This window comes from Macaca fascicularis, chromosome 14 (assembly GCF_037993035.2).
Source record: "Macaca fascicularis isolate 582-1 chromosome 14, T2T-MFA8v1.1".
NCBI lineage: Eukaryota > Metazoa > Chordata > Mammalia > Primates > Cercopithecidae > Macaca > Macaca fascicularis.
The window spans coordinates 79,861,912-79,883,754 of record NC_088388.1 but is presented as its reverse complement, the minus strand read 5'-3'; the positions used below and the strand labels follow the sequence as shown (position 1 = coordinate 79,883,754).

General features: G+C 35.9%; 1 long non-coding RNA gene across 2 annotated transcripts in view; it reads left to right on the top strand.

Annotated features, from left to right (window-relative positions):
* LOC135967082 (uncharacterized) overlaps nt 1-21,843 on the top strand; it is a 1,183,085-nt gene that overhangs the window by 788,725 nt on the left and 372,517 nt on the right. Inside the window, exon 5 of one of the 2 annotated variants that reach the window (XR_010580944.2) lies at nt 14,474-14,611. The exons of the other annotated variant lie outside the window; for it this stretch is intronic. This is a non-coding gene — a long non-coding RNA (uncharacterized lncRNA). Of the gene's footprint in view, nt 1-14,473; nt 14,612-21,843 lie in introns of those variants that run through there. 2 annotated transcript variants of the gene reach the window in all.

Sequence of the window (21,843 nt, the reverse complement as noted above, 5' to 3'; positions counted from 1 at the left end):
TAAAAGAGGAAAGAAGAAGTTACTTTTAGTAGAGCTAATGGAACCCAAAAATATTTTTTTTTAATTTGATAAATGTCACAATATATTATAATTAAGAACACCTACTTATCAGGAAAGCAAAAAAAGACTAGAAGAAGATATTTAATACATATATCTGATAAATAACTTATATCTAAACTATATAAAGAACTTCTGTAAATCAGTAGGAAAATGGCAGATAAGGCAATGGAAAAAAATGAGCAAAGGACTTGGGTACTTCAAAAACAAGGATATCCAAATAGATATTAAAACACATGAAAAAGTACTCAAGTTCATTAGTCATCAGGTAATGTAAATTACAAAAAATAATCCTATACCAATACGTAACAGAATATCACTAAGATGAACAAGATGGAAAATATCAAGTGTTGGCAACTGGATGAACCAGAACTCTCCTACTCTAATGGTGGGGGTGTAATTTGGTACAGCCATCTTGAGAACTATTTGACAATATATACTATACGTGAACCTGTATATAACCTCAGCAATCCATTTTAGATATACTCAACAGAATGTATATGTGTATTTGCCAAAATTCATATCCTAGAATGTTTTTTGAAATCCTGTTCATAAGTGCCACAAATCAAAAACTATATGAATGTCCAATAGTAAATGAATAAATTAGTTGTATATTCAAACAACATAACACTATAAAGCAATGAGGGCAAGGTGATCACCAATTACAATTGCAAATGTACATCAATCTCACAAAATTAATATTGGGGGAAATTCAGACAAAATAGAGAACATATAATAAGAATCAATTTTGTATTAAATTTAAAACAAGCTAACCTAATTTATGTTGTTGGAAGTCAGAACAGAAGTTAACCCTGGGTGAGGGTTGGGAATAGAGACTGCATGGGAACACCAGAGCTGTCTAGGGTGCTAGTTATGTGTATGTTTTTAGTTGTAAAATTTTATTAAACTATCCATTCTTGAACGTAAGCAAATTCCAATAAAATAATTACACATTCAATGCTACAATGCAAATTTTTGTCCATTTTAGGCACTGGGACAAACTAGAGAGCTAAACCATCCAGAAAGTACTCATAGAAGGTTGCATGAGAATGAAACCTTTATACAGATCCAACAATAGTATTGGTTAGGGTTAGGGTTAAGGTTAGGATTATGGTTAGGGTTAGGGTTAGGGTTAAGGTTGGAAATATGGTTAAAGTTTAGGGTTAGGCTTAGGGTTAGGGTTACGGTTAGAGTTAGAGTTAGGTTTAGGGTTAAAGTTTAGGGTTAGGGTTAGGGTTTATACAGGTGTGCTTGGGCCAATTTGTAGTTAAGATTGATGGAGAGCTATTCCTGGTACTTTAGAACTCAGATACTGAGAACTTCACATGCGTTATGCAAATTAATCTGCACAACAGTTTAGAATGGTAGGAAATATTATCTCCATTTTACAGAAAAGAAATATGCTCGATTTGCCCAAGATAATAGTAGATTCACACTCCTGCCTGTCAGTCTCACTTCTAAACCTGACTGCTTAGCTGCCATGCCGCAGTCTAATTTTCTTATTATCTCTTTTACCTTAGATTCCCTGTTCTTTAGGGGAATATTTTTAGGGCAATTATTGACTGGTGGTGACTTATGGGCATCTCTGCACAACCCAGATTCCACTGGAGTTAGAATTACAACATGAGATTTGTGTACCATGTTACTCTGTGTACCTACAATACAGATTTTCTCATTATGCTGATATACCCTCTGCAAGCAATTAGGAATTAATACCTCATGGGTTGTGTGTTTAGTGAGGAGTCACATAAACTCAACAGCAGAAAGAAACTAGACTTCCTGTAAAGAAATTTGAATTTGGTTCCATTTTGTTATCATCAAATGTTATCATGTTATGTGATTCTACACGTAATACCTGTATTTTCTGCGCTTAAGCTTTTGTAGCTGCAAGACAGGAAGAATAATTTCTGATTTGCAAATTGTAAACTGGGCATGGTGGTTCATGCCTATAATCCCAGCACTTCAGGTGGCTTAGGTACAAAGATCTTTTGAGCCCAGGATTTTGAGACCAGCCTGGGCAACATGGCATGACCCCATCTCTACAACAACAACAAAATTTTATCTGGGCACATTGGTGCACGCTTGTAGTCCCAGCTACTAGGAAGGAAGAGGTGGGAGGATCTCTTGAGCCAGAGAGGTTGAGGCTTCACTGAGCTCTGACTGTGCCAGTGCATTCCAGCCTGGCAACAGAAGAAGACAACCTGTCTCAAAACGAACAAACAGCAAGCAAACATAAAACAAATAGTTTTCTCTTTTACCTTTTTGCTTCTTTTTCTTGCTTTCCTTTATGTATTGGCACTTTTGAGCACTTATGCTATGTTATATAAACCTGACAAATGCTGGTGAATTCTAAGATGGGAAAGAGTTCCAAGTGTTTGGACTAACAACCATGGTGAGTGGCAGGAGGCAGCAGCAGAGCCAGGATTTTGAGACCACAAGCTAACAAAAAAGAGCCTTTCTTTAGGAAGACACACGCATACACCAGTAGGTAAGGAAGTGTATATTTATTTGGAATTTTAAAATATTGAAACAAATAACGGAGATTTTAGGTCCTTTTCTTCTTGAACAAGACATGCTCACATAGACACACCTATATGAACATGCCTTCTTATAAGAACTTAACTCCAGCTGGGCACAGTGGCTCACACCTGTAATCCCAGCACTTTGGGAGGCCGAGGTGGGTGGATCACAAGATTAGGAGATTGAGACTATCCTGGCTAACACAGTGAAACCCCGTCTCTACTAAAAATACAAAAAATTAGCCAGGCATGGTGGCGCACGCCAGTGGTCCTTACTTGGGAGGCTGAAGCAGGAGAATAGCTTGAACCAGGAGCAGAGATTGCAGTGAGCCAAGATCTCCAGCCTCGCCACTGCACTCCAGCCTGGGCAACAGAGTGAAACTCTGTCTCAAAAAAGCAAAAACAAAAACAAAAAAAAACCTCTCACACACAAAAATTAGCCGGGCATGCTGGCATGTGCCTGTACTCAGGAGGCTGAGGCAGGAGAATTGCTTGAACCTGGGAGGCAGAGACTGCAGTGAGCCAAGATTGTATCACTGCACTCCAGCCTGGGTGACAGAGTGAGACTCTGTCTCAAAACAAAACCAAAAACAAAAAAACATCTCACACACAAAAATTAGCCGGGCATGCTGGCACATTCCTGTAGTCCTAGCTATTCAGGAGGCTGAGGCAGGAGAATTGCTTGAACCTGGGTGCCGGGGATTGCAGTGAGCCAAGATTGCACCACTGCCCTCCAGCGTGGGCAAGACAGAGAGACTCCGTCTCAAACATAAACCAAAAACTTTACTCCTATCTACCTAGAACACTGTCTAACTCCCAGTCATTTCCAGCACTACAGTGGCCCATGCAAGTAAGAAGACCTGAAATTTAAGCAACATAAACTTCATATGTCTTCCTCTGAAAGGAGATGAAAGCTAGTCCAGTGTGGTGGAGAGTTAGAATTTGAAGACAGCCCCAGGATCCCTACCTGCCTAGTTAACACATCCTGTGTAATCTTCTCCCCTTGACTGTGCTGGGACTTATAAATGTAGTAGATGTCACTGTCTGATTAGGTTACATTATATGGCAAAGGTAAAGGGGGTTTGCAGTTATAACTAAGACCCCTAATCAGTTGATAGGGAATTAATCTAAAAGGAAGATGATTCTGGTTAGACCTGAATCAAGTGGGCAATTAAAGGAAGAGTGGGAAAAGTTCTCCTACTGCCCTTGAAGAAGCGGTTATGTCATTCAAGGGCCACGAGGCAAGGAATCATGAATGGCTGTGAGAAACAAAAAGCTGATGGGCAGCAAAAAAACAAGAAACAAACAAACAACAACCACATAAAACAAAACAACCAACAAAATAACCCAGGGACCTCAGTTCTATGATGGCAACAAGTGGAATTCTGCTAACAACTATGTGAACTTGGAATGGGACTCCAAGCTCCAGAAAGCACCACAGCCAGGCTGACATCTTGATTGCAGCTCTGTGAGACCCTGGACAGAGGGCCGCAAAGAACTCATGACTCCCTTTTATGGGATTCAGTGTTTTGAAATGGAAAGATGTTATCTCCAAGGATCTTTTCAGCTCTGACAGTTCTATGGGTCTAGTGCTATCAGACGACAAGTTCCATGAATGCCAATGGTACCCCTGGACTTTTTGAACGACTTAATGAATCGAGAAAGCCAGTTCTCTTTCAATTTCATTTTGTTTTGATATTTTTGATTCTGTTTTGATGTTTCCTTTGTATATAATATAATTATAGAATAGCAGATGATTCATTCTCAGACTCTATTAACTTAGATTAACAACACCTAAAACAGGAACCTTCTTGACCTGAGAGTTTTCATTTAGAACTTGCTGATTCAATAGAAAGACATCAAATTATATCCACTGTTAATTTTAAATTAACTCAAAGTATTTAATTAACATCTCTTCAAACAGAAAAGAAATAAAGATACTTCCCACTAAAGGCAATGAAGACCACTTAAGAGATTTTTGTAAATCGAATTAAAAACCTGTATCCATTCAAACTCTTTCACAATTAAGAATATTCACGGTAGAGATGTATGTAAAGCAATCAGTATCTCTGGGGAATGATTGGGGGGAGAGATACTAAGCAACGTTTGATTAAATGTTGAAATTAAGTGAAGCTGAAACTTTGCATAATTGCAGGAGAACCCAGTTCCTCAGGTATATGTTAAAACAAGAAGGAAAAAGATAAAACTCGTGAGTTCACTAAAGACCATTCAATCAAATTCAACACATCAGAAGCCTCATTAAATATAAGATTCTGAAATCTTTGTAATCCAGAAAAGCAGTAGGGTTGGGTCAGTGGACCCAGCCACTCTGTCACTAGTTTGCTAGATGGTCCAGGCTAGGTAACCTAACATCTTTGGGCTTCATTTTCCTCATTTTTACCAAAAAATGATGTGCTATTCATATTAAATCAACATTTTCCAAAACATATTGCAAGAACCACCTGCTCCTTTGGCTGTTGGTATGTGGTGAAACACACAGGGACCAGTTTTAAATGGCAAAATCAGTTTTACAAAAGACTGAGTTAAATAGATTTAATATATACTTTTGAGCTTTTGTGAGGCCGACAGGCCATGTGAGTCTTGCAGTGATTGCCCTGTCTGCTCATTTGACAAAAAGATCCCTGTTCTTAGTATCTGGAACTGTGTTGAACAGAACACATGTTGGGAAGCCCCAGATGAGGTGATCTCTACAGACCTTGCCAGCTTGACATCCTCTGAATCTTGATCATCTTGTCTGTGCTTTAGCTCTAGGTACATCTATAACCCTGAAAGGATGTTAATAGGCATAACGCTTTTGACAGCAATTTACTAAGTCTCCTTGATGAAGTCAAACATTTAATTAAATATTCATTAGTTTCAAAACTGAGCCTTATTAACCATGGATTCATTTCAAGTGTGTATTGAAGAACCTTCCCTTTTAAGTTCCCCTTACAGTTGCAGAAGTATACACTCACTTATACTCTAAAAGTTAAAATTATTTAATAATAATAAAAAAATTAATTTAAGCGTTATGAGTTTATTGGTCTTTTCCCTACTTCAGGTAGCCCCAAAGTAAAGACTGCCAAGTTGCGATAGAATTAAACTCTATGTAACAAAAATGGAATGTGTAGGAAAAAAAGACAGTGTGGGAAGACCAAAGGCTTTGAAATGAGGGGACCTGTGTTCAACTCAGCTTCTTCACACTAACTGTGTGACCTTGGGCAGGTTACTCACACCTCTAAGATGCTTTGTCCTCATCTCCAATAATGGGTGTAACCAGGCTGTATATTTACTGAGTATTAACTAAAATTCATGAATTAAGTGTAGCTTTTTTATTTCTTGCAATGGGTATAATGTTTCCTAAGTGAACATCTTGAACCTATTAGGTGGTATGTCAGCTTAAGCTTGCTAATGAAACATACCTGATTTTTTTCAGGTTTAAAGAGTTTCCTTTCATTTAAAACAATCAATTTTATGTAAAAGCTAAATCTTAGAATTCTGTTTCTTTTTTTCCCGCTCAAAAATGCTGTTGGGGCCATTGAAAGATAGTATTCTTCTTTACTACTTAATGTTTGACCCAGTTGAGAAGTAAAGGAGTAAATAAAATGACCAAAATACCACATTTCCATAAATCCAAATAAATAAACCATTATTTTAAGATGTACCATTATTTTATATATTTTAGAAAAATAACACTGCTAGTTAATATTTGACAACATGATGTATTATAATTTTATGAATTTTATGTTTTAATTTTGAATGGGACTTAGACTTAATTTTTCATTTAAGTTCTTAGGAAATCATAAAAGGAAAATATGAAACTAGTAAATTAATAAAAATTTCCTAAAGCATCTTGGTATTCTGAGATTGATTTTTTTTTTAACTCAGATAATCAATTTCTGAGCTTTTCCTACACAATACTGCCCTGCATGCCATCAGGAGTCTTGATGATACAGGATCCTTAAAACAGTCTATTAAAAAATGACAACAGCAACAGTAAACAAAATCTGCAAGCAATAGTGCTAATTTTAACTTTTAAGTTCAGGGGTACAAGTGAAGGTTCATTACATAGGTAAACTTGTGTCATGGGCGTTTGTTGTAAAGATTATTTTATCATCCAGGTATTAAGCCTAGTACCCATTAGTTAATTTTCCTGATTCTCTCCCTCCTCCCACCCTCTACCCTCTGATAGGCACCAGTTATGTGTTGCTCCCCTCTTTTAGCTTCCATCATTTAGCTCCCACTTATAAGTGAGAACATGTGGTATCTGGTATTCTGTTCCTGCATTAGTTTGCTGTGGATAATGGCTTCCACCTCTATCCATGTCCCTGCAAAGGACGTGATCTCATTCTTTTTTATGGCTGCATAGACTTCCATGGTGTATAATAGCACGTGTTCTTATCCAGTCTATCATTGATGGGCATTTAGGTTGATTCCATGTCTTTGCTCTTGTGAATATAGTTGCAATAAACATATGTGTGCATGTGCTTTTATAATAGAATGATTTTTATTCCTTTGGGTATGTAGCCAGTAATGAGATTGCTAGGCCAAATGGAATTTCTGTTTTTAAATCTTTGAGGAATTGCCACTGTCTTCCACAATGGTTGAACTAATTTACACTCCCACCAATAGTGTATAAGCATTCCTTTTTCTTCACAACCTCACCAGCATCTTTTATTTTCTGACTTTTAAGTAATAGCCGATCTGACTGGTGTGAGATGGTATCTCATTGTGGTTTTGGTTTGCATTTCTCTAATAATCAGTGATATTGAGCTCTTTTAAGAATGTGATTATTGGCCACATGAATGTCTTTTGAAAAGTGTCTGTTCTTGTCCTTTACCCACTTTTTCATGTTTTTAAAATTTTTCTTGTAAATTTGTTTAAGTTCCTTAGAGATGCTGGATATTAGACCTTTGTCAGATGCATAGTTTCCAAACATCTTCTCACATTCTGTAGGTTGTCTGTTTACTCTGTTGATATTTCTTTTGCTGTGCAGAAACTCTTTAGTTTAATTAGATCCCACTTGTCAATTTTTCCTTTTGTTATAATTGCTTTTGACATCATCATCATGATATTTTTGCTCATTTCTATGTTCAGGATGGTATTACTTAGGTTGTCTTCCAGGGTTTCTGTAGTTTCAGATTTTACATTTGAGTCTCTAATCCATCTTGAGTTAATTTTTGTATATGGTGTTAGGAAGGGGTCCAGTTTTAATCTTCTGCTTATGGCTAGCCAGTTATCACGGCACTATTTATTGAATAGGAAATCCTTTCCCCATTGCTTGTTTTTGTCAGGGTTGCCAAAGATCAGATTGTTGTAGGTGTGCAGTCTTATTTTTGGATTCTCTGTTCTGTTCTTTTGGGCCATGTGTCTGTTTCTGTACCAGTACCATGCTGTTTTGGTTACTGTAACTCTGTAGTACAAAGTCACGTGGTGTGATGCCTCCAGCTTTCTTCTTTCTGCTTAGCATTGCCTTAGTTATTCAGGTTCGTTTTTAGTTCCATATTAATTTTTATTTTTTTTCCAGTTCTGTGAAGAATCTCAATGGTGGTTTTTTAATAGAAATAGCATTGAATCTATAAAGTACTTTGGGTGGTATAGCCATTTTAACAATATTGATTCTTCCTATCCACGAGCATGAAATGTTTTTCCATTTGTTTGTGTCATTTCTGATTTCTTCAAGCAGTGGTTTGGGTAGTTCTTTTAGAAGTCTGGGTTAGCTGTATTCCCAGGTATTTTAATCTTTTTATTGCAATTGTGAATGGCAGTTTGTTCCTGATTTGGCTCTAGGTTTGACTGTTGTTGGTATATATGAATTCTAGTGATTTTTGCACACTGATTTTGTATCCTGAGATTTTTCTGAAGTTACTTATCATTTTAAGAAGTGTTTAGGCTGAGACAGTGGGGTTTTCTAGATATGGGATCATGTCATCTGCAAACAAAGATAGGTGAACTTCCTTTCTTCTGATTTGGGTGCCGTTTATTTTTTTTCTCTTGCTCGATTGCCTTTGCCAGAACTTTCAATGCCATGCTGAATAAGAGTGGCAACAGAAGGCATCTTTGCCTTGTGCTGGTTTTCAAGGGGAATACTTCCAGCTTTGCTTTGTGATGTTGGCGATAACGTAGCCTCACCTAATAATTGAATGGGAAAGTCAATATGAAAGGCCTTAAACAGGTCTGATGCTCAATAACATGAGAAGCAGCCAATCTTGTTATTTCTTTTCTTTCTCTTCCCTCACTCTTCCTCACAAATGAGAATCTTAGTTTTCAAAAAACTGTGATTTACCCTTCACAACTCTGTTTCAAATATCCTGAAAGTTCCTTACAGCATATGTAACTATAGAATAGAATGCAGACTACATCGAAAGTGTTAATATTAAAGGAAACTCATTAACCATATTGCATCACATAAAAGGCAAACTTACTGCAAGAAACCCCAGAAAACATTATAGTGAAGATCCAGTTTACATGGATGCTGCACTTATATTGTTTTGAAACAAATTGTCATCCCAATTCATTCATCCATTTGTCCAACATATATTTATGTTTGGGGTGTCTTCTATGAGCACACAACTTGTTTGAAGTATAGAAATTAATATAATATTGTTCTTGTCTACAAATAAACTATGCTTAAAAGTAAAAATTGGATATGTAAGAATTGTCTAATAAGTCATATACCCTGATAGATACCTGAATATTGTGCGAGTTTAGAGAAATAGCAATTAACCATGCCTAGAACAATCAAGGAAATCTTCCAAGATAAGGCAAGGACAGATCTTGGTTCTAATGGAAAAGTAAGAGTCATCCAAGGCTTCCAGGGTGTGGAGAATAATTTTCTAGACTTAGAGATAACGTTTGTGTGTAAGAAAGGTATTGGAAAGGGCTAGAAGAGGAAATATGACAATATAACCTTTGCAAAGGTGGTAACAATAAGTTATCATATATTAGAAAATAGCTAGATGAAAGGCTTTTGGCTGGGTGTAGTGTAATCCCATGCCTGTAATCCCAGCACTTTGGGAGGCTGAGGTGGGCAGATCACCTGAGGTCAGGAGTTCAAGACCAGCCTGGCTAACATGGTGACATCCCATCTCTACTAAAAATACAAAAAAAATTAGGTGGGTGTGGTGGTGGGCACCTGTAATCCCAGCTACTCAGGAGGCTGAAGCAGGAGAATTACTTGAACCCTGGAGGCGGAGGTTCCAGTGAGACGACATTGTGACATTGCACTCCAGCCTGGGCCACAAAAGAAAAACTCCGTCTCAAAAAAAAAAAAAAAGAAAAATAAAAAGAAAGGCTGTTGAATGTTCTCATCACAAAGGAATGATAAATGCATAAGGTGATAGACACACTAAATACTCTGATTTGATTATTATGCAACGTATTATGTATTGAAATATCAAATTGTACCCCATAAATATATTCAATTACAATGTGTCAATTTTTGAAAAATAATTTGAGAATAATAATTAACCTTTATTAAATATCTGCTATAAGCGGAACACTGTCACAAGCATGTTGCTTATACGAAGTTACTAGATTCTCACGATTTTATGACTTAAAAACTATAATTATGCCTACTTTACAGGATTTAAAACTGAGACACTAAAAGATGAAGCAACTTGTCCAAGATCACACTGAGAGCAAGTGACTAAGCCAGAGTTTTAACCAAGGCATCTGGCCCTACATGCCATGTTCTACTCCTATTTTCCACTCTCTCATTGTTTTGAAGATACTATGGTACCACTGGAAATCATACCTCATATCGCATGCATGTTGGTAGTATAAATCAAATTATTATATCATAAGGGATATATGAATAAAGATATCAAAGGTTGGTTTGGGAACAGAAATATCATAGCAAAGAATAAATTTAAAATATATCTAAGTGTTTATAGGGTCCACAGAAGGATTGTAGAGTTGTACACTATAAAATTTGCAGATTATCAAGATCATAAATGCAGTTTTTGGAGGTTGAATATTGAAGAGTGATTTTTAACTGATTTTATTTAAAGTTATAATGTTTGCCCATATTAGTCAGACTTAATTTCCAATCACAGTCCTGCCTATCACCAGTTTTAAGGCTTGGGGCAAATCACCTAACTTCTCAGCCATAAACTCAAATTTCTGCTCTTTAAAATTAATATATATGTATATTTATATAAGACATATAAAATATAATCATATATAAAATATATTTAATATATAAATATAATGTAATATAAATATTATGTATAAAATATAAATATATTAATTATTCTCAAAGGTCTTTCATGATTAAATAATTTAGTAAATTTTCTGAAACATTGTAGGCTCTTAAAAATTTTAGTTTTCTTTTCTTGTAATGCTACAGAATAGTTTCAAAAATATTTTTATTTGTCTAAGGATTAAAATGCTAATGACTTGCAAGCTGTAGCTTTTTTTCTAAGGATATGTTTTTCCTTTTTTGATGTACATCAAAAAATATTCCTTCCACTCCAGTCATTTTGTATAAAACTCAGTAACTTTGACCTTACAAAGTCAATATTGTTGTTTGCATTTCTTGAGTTTGGCAAAAAATAAGGTCCCAAGCACTGAAGCAAATCTTTTTCTGTCTCCCTTGATCTATTTTTCCTGCCTTGAAGAAAATGTTTCATGAGTTTGACTCCTCTATTTATATCTCAATTCACAGTGTTACCAGATTTGCATGTTCACATTCACATTTTCATTTGTAAGATTTATATAGAACATGTCCTTTGCATAAGCGTGCAACATAAAATACTGATTGTATATAAAGAATAAAATGCATTATCTTCGAATATATGAGCTTCAAACATAAATTCAATAATGACACTCCACTGAGGGAAAAGTATTCCAAGTATTGCTGACAAATTGTGTGGGGTCCTGAGAAACTGCAATTTTCCTAGAAAGAAGAGCAGTGGGTCAAGTCTTTTGGGAAAGAAAAAGGTGAAGGAGGCACAGAAGTAGGTACAGTTAGGAAGAGATCAAGAAGATGGTGGTATGAGGCCTGCCTAAAGAAGAGTGACCAACAAATGCAGATTCTTCAAAGTGGCTAAGTAGTAGGCAGCTCCTTAAACACCACGAGTTTCACCATTTAGACAGGCACAAGGGAAAATACAGAGAGCAGTGTCCTCATGTTGCCGGAGATGGAAGCCTGCGGTGTCTTCGGTGGAGGAGGATATTTAGGCAAATATATCATGGTTCTCACCCATTCCTGCCATTTGACTATAGGCATCTCCTTTAATCTTTCTGTTTCCCTAATTATAAAGTGGCTAAATTAATACTTTCTTTATGGTGCTGTTTTAAGTATTACTATTGCAATAACATGTAAAGGATGAGACAATATTTTTTATAACATCAAAGGTTCTCAATAGATGGTTGTGTTGTTTTTAGCATGGTCAACATTTTTAATCTACATTTAAGATAGTAAGAAAGAAATAAAAAGAGAGAAGGAGAGAAAAAAAAAGAGGCTGATTCAACTGTATAATTAACTTTAACTTTTTAAGTCTTACTCAAAATCTGGTTGTGGTGGTGTTGGTGGTGGTGTTGCTGGACACACAATAATCTCGCTGTGGTATATTATCGTTTTCTTTTGACATTTTGCTTTATCTCCAATCCCTGAAACAGACTAATTCTGCTTTCTGTTTCCAAGGACACTGAAAACTACTGGCTTTCTTATTAATGGTTCTGCTAAGTGCCAGCCAAAGTTACAGTCATTCATCATTTCAAAGTAATATTTTTTTTCTTTAGTCTGTTGACTAATGTTAAAAATTCTAAAAGAAAATTTTAGAAAATTTAGAAAATTAATGCTATTACAATATTTTGCTCTTCCAGAAAATTAGTTTGACCTGTGTAGATTCTGGACTATATTCTGAAAATATTATGCATGTCTTGTAATGTCTATTAGATATCACTAACTACTCTAAGAGATAAATTCTCAAGTCTCGGTGTTTCGATACAAGAGAAGTTCTTTCTCAGAGATCAAGCTGCAGAAGGCGGAGATAGAGGAGGTTTTGCTGTGCTTGAAGAACCCAGTTGATAGAGATTGCATCTTTTTCAATATTTGGGTTTTAAGATCACCCTGGATTTTTGACAGCCAGCTAGCATAAATAAATAGGAGACAATGAAGCAGTTGTCAGGGGGTTTTTATGGTCCAGACCTGAATGTGTTGTTCATCTCTTTCATTCATATCACTTGTCCAGAACTCAGTTCTATCTAGATTAGAGGGGCTCCAGAAATATAGTCTGGCTGATTTACAGTTCCACACCACAAATAGGGAGCTTCAGTGGTCAGATTGCCATTGATGTCACAGTCCATATAGGACATGTTAATCTGATGTACATTAATGTTTTTAATGTGCTGAACATCCAGTGAAGAGCTCTGTTTGCTTAAGGATGAATGCACTCCTTTGTTATACTGAGATTTGCTCTCATCATCTCAAGTACTGAAAAGTGGCAATGAAGAATTAAGCCCTCCCTTTATTTAGTGCCAAAGAGATGAGTTTGACTCATCAGGTTCTTACCAGATGTGAAATTGTGAGAGTATGACAGATCTTGCCAATGTTGCTTAAGATTTATTTGACTTTTCTGAGCTCTTTTGATCTGTCTATGAAATTGTGAGGATAGTAAAGATCTTACCAATGTTTTATAAGATCTGGAGGTAAAATATGTAAAATGTGCATATTAGCCATCCAAGTGTCTAGTAAAAATGGATGCTTATTATTAGCTGCCTTATTGCAATTATCCACATTAATACTAAGTAAGTAATGACTTGCAAAGGCTACATCATGGATAACATTCTTGATATTAACAAGACAGCTGATAAACCATAATGTCACTTTTAAATCATTGGGGACACCTTGATGGTTTGTCACAGCCTGTTTAACATTGATAATTTACATAGATGATGATCTTAATTTTTTTACTCAGCAGTAGTTCCACCTGGATTACTTTAGAGCTATGTTGACAAACAATGAAACTTAATTTTCTTCATTACTTATACTATCTAACTATCACTAAATACATTATTGAGTAAATCATTTTCAGTCTCTTTGAGAAACAAAATATCTGTGATCATCTGTATGGCACGTATGAACTTAAAGGGCACCTCATACGCTCTCAGACATTTGTTTTATTTTCCTAATGCTTAACATCATTGAAAGAAGACCTCGTTGGGATTGTTTTGCTTATCTGACATATCCAGTTATTGTTCAATATTTGAACATAAGAAAATATGCTAAATAGGTACTGTCACCATGTTCTTGAAAGGTATCTCTGATAGAATTAATGACTTTTCAGAGTAGAAGCAACTTCTGGAATGTGTAATGATAATTTTAACTTTCATATGTGTTTCCTAAAGAGTAAAGTTAGTAATTAATTCCTCATTGTAGGAAGCATCCAAGCCTGTTAGGATTTGTCCTTTCAAAAATATTGTAGCAATTATTTTTCCATGGGACAAACCTGAGAATAGGCAACCTCTAAGCTCTATTTCAACTCCAAACTTAGAAAAATAATGTAGCTTCTACCAATTTTAGGCACCTTGTCTATGAAATGAAGGCAATAATACCAATAGTACCTGCTACACAGAGATTGAAACCATTCAGAGCAGTCCACGAACAGATTGGATGCTCCATGTATGTTAGTTCTATTTGAATCTAAGTTTGAAGATTCTATGATAGTATTAGAAACTTCATTTTAGAAAGCTTTGCATTTTTATTATGGAAAGTGGCTACCCTCTAAAAGTCACTACATCTAGAATTCAAATAGAACACATTCTAAAGGAGACCACAAATGCTCTGTTTGCTCGGTACTGTTTACACATGTTTTCCAACACAATTTACTGGGGAATGAGATGAGATAAGTGGAGATGTTTGTTATTAAACTATGTTCCTTGCATTTTAGCTACATCAGTGAAAGCAGGTTTCTGGATTCTAAGTGCTGGAAAATGAATTATTGAAGTGTGAAAGCGGAACTGTGTATTGAAAATTGCAAAACACGCAGAGCTGGCTGGTCTGTCTTATCAGAGAAGCTGGTTTTGTAAGAACGTAAGTGGTTAAACCTTAAAGGCACATCTGCCTCTTTATTGGAAGCACTCTACCCCTTTATTTCTACTTCTTGCCCCTGGCAAAAAATATCCCATAGCTAATATGTTGTAAATGTTAATTAATTCAGTGCCATTTCTTGCACTATCTTTTGCATTTTAATTGTCATATAGTTTAAACTGGTGACTATTTTTTCCAAACCCCAAACGAGAACACATGGTTTGACACTAGGCTATAAACTGTGCCAGGAGAAATATACAGGCTGAGTCACAGGCTGAAAACCAAGGACTTTACAATCACTGAAAAACCTGATAACATCAACCAAGTCTCTTCATTCCTCAGGCAACATCCTCATCTAGAAAATCAGGAAAATATGCGTGACACGTGAGATTGAAATAAAATTTTAATTTTTCTATTCCATTCCTAGATGTATGTGACATTCTGAAAGATATCAGTTCATAGAGAAATATTGAAGTATCTCTAATATAATATGTATAATTAGAAACTTACAGGGTTTCTGAGCTATTACTAAGTAGCCTGTTCTAGAACTTACATTGGGGGAAAAAAAGAGAAGTAAAATTAAAAATTACTAAACACTAGGTGTCAGCTATTGAGAAAAACCCTATATTTACAATAACTAATTTAATCTTTCTAACAATCCTCTTTTGAACATTTCAGTTTTATGGAAACAGAGAATCCAAGAAATTAAGTAACTGTTCAAGGTCACACAAATTCTAAATGACAGTGTCAGAATTTAAGCCTGGTCATGACCCTTTGGTAAAACCAAGTTAAACTTCTAACACTCTGTGGTTTTTCCAAATAATTCAAACACATCATTCCAACACCAACCAATTCTCAGACACAAATTGTCCTAATTCAATTTGATTTTGACACAAGCTACCCAGAGTGGCAGGCCCCACAGATATTCCAGAAGACTGTCACCACTTTACATGTCCACTGCAAATGGAGTGCCCAGGCTACCTGCCCATTTGCCTGGCCAACTACAAATTCAGGGCTCCCTTCCTATGATAGGTAAATAAGTTTTGATAATTTGCTAAAACAACTCACAGAATTTAGGAAAGTGCTATACTGTACTTACAGGTTTATTATAAAGGATACAACTCAGGAACAGTTAAATGAAAGAGATGCATATGGCAAGACATGGAGGAGCAGGTGTACACAGCTGTGAGGCCCTCTCTGAGAATGCTACCCACTTGCACATCACCAGTAGGGAAGCTCTCTCAAATCTTTGTTTCAGAGTTCTCATCAAAGTTTCATTACACAGACAAGATTGACTGCATCATTGGACATCGGCCACTGAACTCAATGTTCAGTCCTTCCCATTCCACAGAGGGAGGTTGGAGTGCAGCTGATAGCTTTAAACCGCTAATCACATTATTGGCTTCTCTGGTGACCAGCCTCTATCCTGAACCTATCTAGGGGCCTGCTAAGAGTTACCTTATTAACATGAACTGAGATATCATTAGCTCACTATTAGTAACTCATTATTAGTAACAAAAGTCACTGTTGTCACTCAGGAAATTCCAAGGTTTTTAGGAACTCTCCTCCAGGAACCAGGAACAAAGACCAAATTTATACATTTAATTATATACCACAACCACCCATAATATAGATCACAGTAGGAGCTCTTTCTATCTAAATTTCGTATGTTTAAATTTACCAAACAGGGCTTCTTGGTTCAGAGACAAGAAATTATCTAACAAAGTTGACATGTTACAAGATTGAAATTTATCAATCTAGGGAACCCAGTCCTTCCACCAGCAAAGACACTCCTTTCTGAGATATGCCTGTTGGAGACCAATCTAGGGTCAGGAGAGCACATGCATCTGATAGCCAGTCTGTTGTTTTTAGATGGTGTATTGCAGTTTCATGATATTAAAAATTGAATACAGATAGGTATCATTTTAAACATTAAGGTCTAAATTAGTGGCTGAGAATGTTGAAGCTAAGCAGTAAATTAGTTGAGATAAATGACTCCTTGAAGATGAAAGAACACAAGAGTACAGCCCCATGCTGTCTCCATAAGGAAGCTATCAGAAAGGAGAAAAATTTTTATATATGTTTCAAATATAACAAGAACATTCCGAGCTTGGTTCCTGTAGCTACCAGTTTAAACATCTAAAAAAATCCGTTATAAAATTATAATTAATTAATCAATGCATAATATGCTTGTATGCTTAATAGATTTCTTTTACTGCTAGGCAGTAAATTCACAAGTGTGAAGACTGTTCCTAAATTATTTGCTACTGTATTCCCAATACCTACCATGGCATCTGACACACAGCAAGAACTTAATAAAGGTTTGTTGAATGAATAAATAAATGAATCAGATAGACATAGTTTTGAATCTTAACCTCTATATTTACTGTGACATTGAACTGCTTAACCTCTCCAAGCCTCAGTTTCCTAAATATTTATAATAGTATTATTAACTTCTTTGGGTTATCTGGAGATTTTAATAAGACAGTGCATACAGTCTGTTTATCATAGAACGTGGCAAATAGTATGTATTCAAAGTTAGCTCTTATTATTATTATGTAAGCCAAAGTTTAAATGGTACAGAAGAACAAAAATAAAGTTTATGACATTAAAACCTATAGTCCATATTTCTATAAACCATTCAAGATGTTATTTCATTAAAGCTTCTAGATTAAATTTCCTCCATTCTAATGATTATCTTGCACTTCTTAGTAGATATTCATGCTAATTGAGTTCATGAATGTATAAATAGAAATGCAATATTGAATTTCAACAAACAGGTTCTGAGCATATAATACATGATGAATATAATGATGAACGAAAGATAATCTCTGCACTAAGGATTTTGGAGTGTGTTTGTCGGAAAAATGTCTAAATTAATCTTTGCAATGAAGAATGATAAATACTGTGTTGAAAACATTTAACAATCAATGATCACCCAACCATATACATAGAGCCAGGGTGAACTGCCATGGGTATCTTTAGCATGGTAGGTCATAGTTCAGAAAACCTCTTCTCATTCTAATTCCCTTTATTATTTGAGTGTAACATTGCACATCTTTCTGCATCCATTGCTTGGGTGCATGAATTGAAGCAAAGATAATTTCAGTGATTTGTCCAAGATTTTGCAGCCTGAGAAATGGTGTCCATTCATTCTGAGTCTTTGTCTGGTGTCCCTGTCTATTACACACATCCCCCTTCATTTTGATCCTTTAGCAGTTAACAGTAGTACGATTTTTACTAAATGTATATGGCTCTATTTCTGCTATGTATATATAATTCTCATTCCATTAGCCTTTCTTCTTTGGTTCATTTTATGTCTTTTTAAAAATTTGTGTGGGTGCAGAGTAGGTGTATATATTTATGGGGTATATGGGATATTTTGATACAGGCATACAATGTGTAATAATCAGGATTAATTGGAAAGTTAATAAATCCCAGGCCAGGCATGGTGGCTCACACCTGTAATCCCAGCATTTTGGAAGGCAGAGGTGGGTGGATCACTTAACGTCAGAAGTTCAAGACCATCCTGGCCAACCTGGCAAAACCCTGTCTCTACTAAAATCACAAAAATTAATTGGGCATGATGGCATGCATCTATAGTCCCAGGTAATCAGGAGGTTGAGGCACGAGAATCATTTGAACCTGGGAGGCAGAGGTTGCAGTGAGCTGAGATCGTGCCACTGCACACCAGCCTGAACAACAGAGTGAGACTATCAAAAACAGAAAAAGAAAGAAAGAAAGAAAGAAAGAGAGAAAGAAAGAAAGAAAGAAAGAAAGAAAGAAAGAAAGAAAGAAAGAAAGAAAGAGAAAGAAAGAAAAAAGAAGACAAGGGAAGAGAAGAAAAGAGAAGAGAAGAGAAGAGAAAATTAATAAATCCCTTTAAGTATTCTTATAAAGTGAGGCCTGGGCCATGGGACTTTGAACTAAAAGTTACAGTGAGGATTTTTATTTTTAAAGTAAGAAGGTGAGTATCTTGCCTTGTAGAATGAGGCTTTACCATCAGTACAATGAGACTAATAGTACATTTATCTCAGAGGGCTGCTGTGAAGATGATAAAAGACAATGTATATGTGAAGCCCAGCATACAGTGTCTAGGACAAGCTGGATGCTCAATATTTATTAGTTCTCTTCCCCTTCCCTATCAGGCTCTCCTACAATTGAAAATTTCCACTGTCTCTTCTGCAACTACATACACAACTTTAACGCTCAAGAAAATGGCTTTAGAACTCCACAGATAACATTGTTTGGAAATAGCATTGTAGAAAGCACACACACAGCAGGACTGAAGACATGCTGCATTTTATTTATATAAGAAAGCTAATAGCTTCCATTGTGTCTATATAAACCCCCCTTTCCTAGACTGCAGCCCAGGCTGTATAACTGGGCAGAGACTGCACAATTCCAAAGATTTTTCGAACTGTTACAAATTAGAATCCATGAGGGAAAGGCTCACTAGAGGACATCACAGGCGAGGTTATCGTTCTTCCCTTTTGAAGTTGGGCTTCATATCTTTTTCTCATTACAATCATTACTTTGAAATATGATTTTTTTAAACAGTAATTTTCTAGAACAAAAGGGATAATACCATATTTCAAAAGCTTTACTGTGAAATTAAACCTTTGAACTACTGTGAAAGAAATTATTCCCTCAAGGCTGCAAGGCTTAAAGGTTATTAAAAATTTAATTTTAAAGAAGGCATCCAGGAAAAAAAAAAGTATATAAATGCTACTTAGAACCCAGATTGCCCAATTTAATAATTCCCATTGCTCCTTATTTTTAAATAATCTGGAAATGTGAACAAATGCACTCCATTTTTTTCAGTGGCTCATCAGTATGTCAACAGATGGTTGGCACTGCTCATTACCATCATCTGTTTTCAACTGGAGGCACATGCACTGCAGTGGCTCAGCTGGGATCTTCTGCCTCCCTCATTTAACAGAGGGAAGAGCACAATGTAGAAGAAGCACCAGACACAGGATATACTGAATCGGGAGAATCCCCCAAAAACCAGCTCTGTTGATTGTATTTCTAATTATTGTAAGAGCAAGTATCTAAACCATGATATAAATGGCCAACAATTCAAGGACTGGTGTTTCAAAGAGTTTCTGTTTCCTCATTTGTAAAATGAAAAGTATTTTTTTTCATTCTGTGATATGGACATGATATTAGCACCTTCATTAAACAGGCAGTGTGTCATTAGGTTGCTTTTTGTACCCCAATTTCCTCATCTGTAAGTGGGGATATAACAGTACTTATCTCACTTATATCACATGGTTGGCATGAATATTAAATCATTTTATGCATGTATAATGCTATATAAATAGTTTCTGGCACATAATAAGCACAGTATATTATTATTATCATGGTTAATTTTATTTCTATCATGTCCACGTAATGTACTGCATTCTTAAGATACAAAGATAAAAAGATAATAGTCCATGTCCCTAAAGGGCTCAAACCTAAGTAGGAGAGACATATAAGCAACCACGATAAAAATTACAGCACAATAAGATGACAAAGCAAAGGTATGTTGAAGGTACATGTTTGTGATTTGGATCTGCCTGGGTGGTGATGGTGTTAGTGGAAGATGTGGTTAGGGAAGGCTTCCCCGAGGAGGTGACTCAGGAGAACCATTCTAAATACCAAAGCATGAAAGTTCATGGCACATTAATAAAGCCTATTTCTCAGGGGCATAGCAGAAAAAGATATTACAAAAAACAATGGTTCTCAACCCTGACAACAATTCAAAATCATCCATGAGGCTGCTTAAAAATACCATCTTCTGACCTACTGAAACACAATCTGCAGGGCTGGGGTCTAGGTATAGGTGATTTTAACAACCTGCACACAGAATTCTGATACCCAGCTAGGGTCAAAAGCCACTGCAATAATGCATATTCAGAACACATTGTCAATAGTAAGTCACAATACAAATGCTAGGTACCCTTATTACTGCTTTCCATATGTATACTTAAATATGATGATCTCAAAGACCTCTCTTTACATATATACTTTGTCAAGTATGTCCACATACCAGTGGAATAAGTGGCCAGCAAGATCATTAATTACAAGCACAAGAAGTTGGGCCTGTAATAAAGCTTTTACCAAGTTGGAAAAATGACTGAACTTGTGCTTCAAACACAGGCTATATATCTCTGTTCTGTTTCTTTAAAAATACCCAATATTAACACAAAGATCTTCATAAAACTAATTATCAGTAGGCTCCAGTTACCCAAAAAGAACCAGATTTGTCTCTTTTTGACAACATTCACTTGCTATAGTTTCATCTGTAGAGTTTCTTACCCACTAATACGTTAACCTTGAACTTACCAGAGCTGCAAGTTCTTCCCACTAAATTATGTGCTCCTTGAGGACAGTGACAATAAGTCTGCCATTCATTGTTGTTTCTCTAGCACCTGGAAAAGTGCTTGTCATGTAGTAGGTGCCAGTAAATATTTATTTAGTAAATTATATTTTGTTGAATTGTTTCTTCCCATGGGCCTAACTTGAATGCCATTTGGCTCTCTAACTGAATGCCTTTGTAAAAGGGTTGCTTCTCGATATTCAGAGAGGTTAGCTCATTTTAAAAAGATATTTATGAGGACCAGTGACATTTCCCTGGTATTATTATAAACAATTGTATTCAGCATAATGCAGGCAAATACTTTAATTCTGTCTTGTGCTTCCACACAAGGCAGGGGACAATGGCCATGTTTGCCCACCTAGGCTATCACCTCAAGCTTCTACCTCCCACATTAAGTTATTAAGATACATCACGCTAAGATACTCAGATCAGTCTTTATTTGTAGCTGTCCTTTTCGTAGGCCTATGATACAGGCCACATCTGACAATTTGTTAAATATCCTAGTGTATTCACTTGTGAACAATTATATGAATAATTATATACAATAAAATATTTATAACAAAAAGATACATCCTGTTTCTCTTTAGAAGTCTGGGTTTTGCCCTTTCTTTCTCTTATTGTCTGGAGTTAAGCAGAGTTAATCATTCATGACATTTTTTAAAGAAAAGTTGCAAAGACTATGCAGTGTGTATAACATGTAATTCCTCATTAGTGTGACTGTTGCTCCCCTAAATGTCTAGTATGTCACTTAAAATGAATTTTCTAATTAACTTCAAACATGCCAACTTGTCAAATTATGATGAACCAAATAAGACTGTACCCAGAAATTGAGCTGCCATCATTGCACTTATATGGCTTTGCCA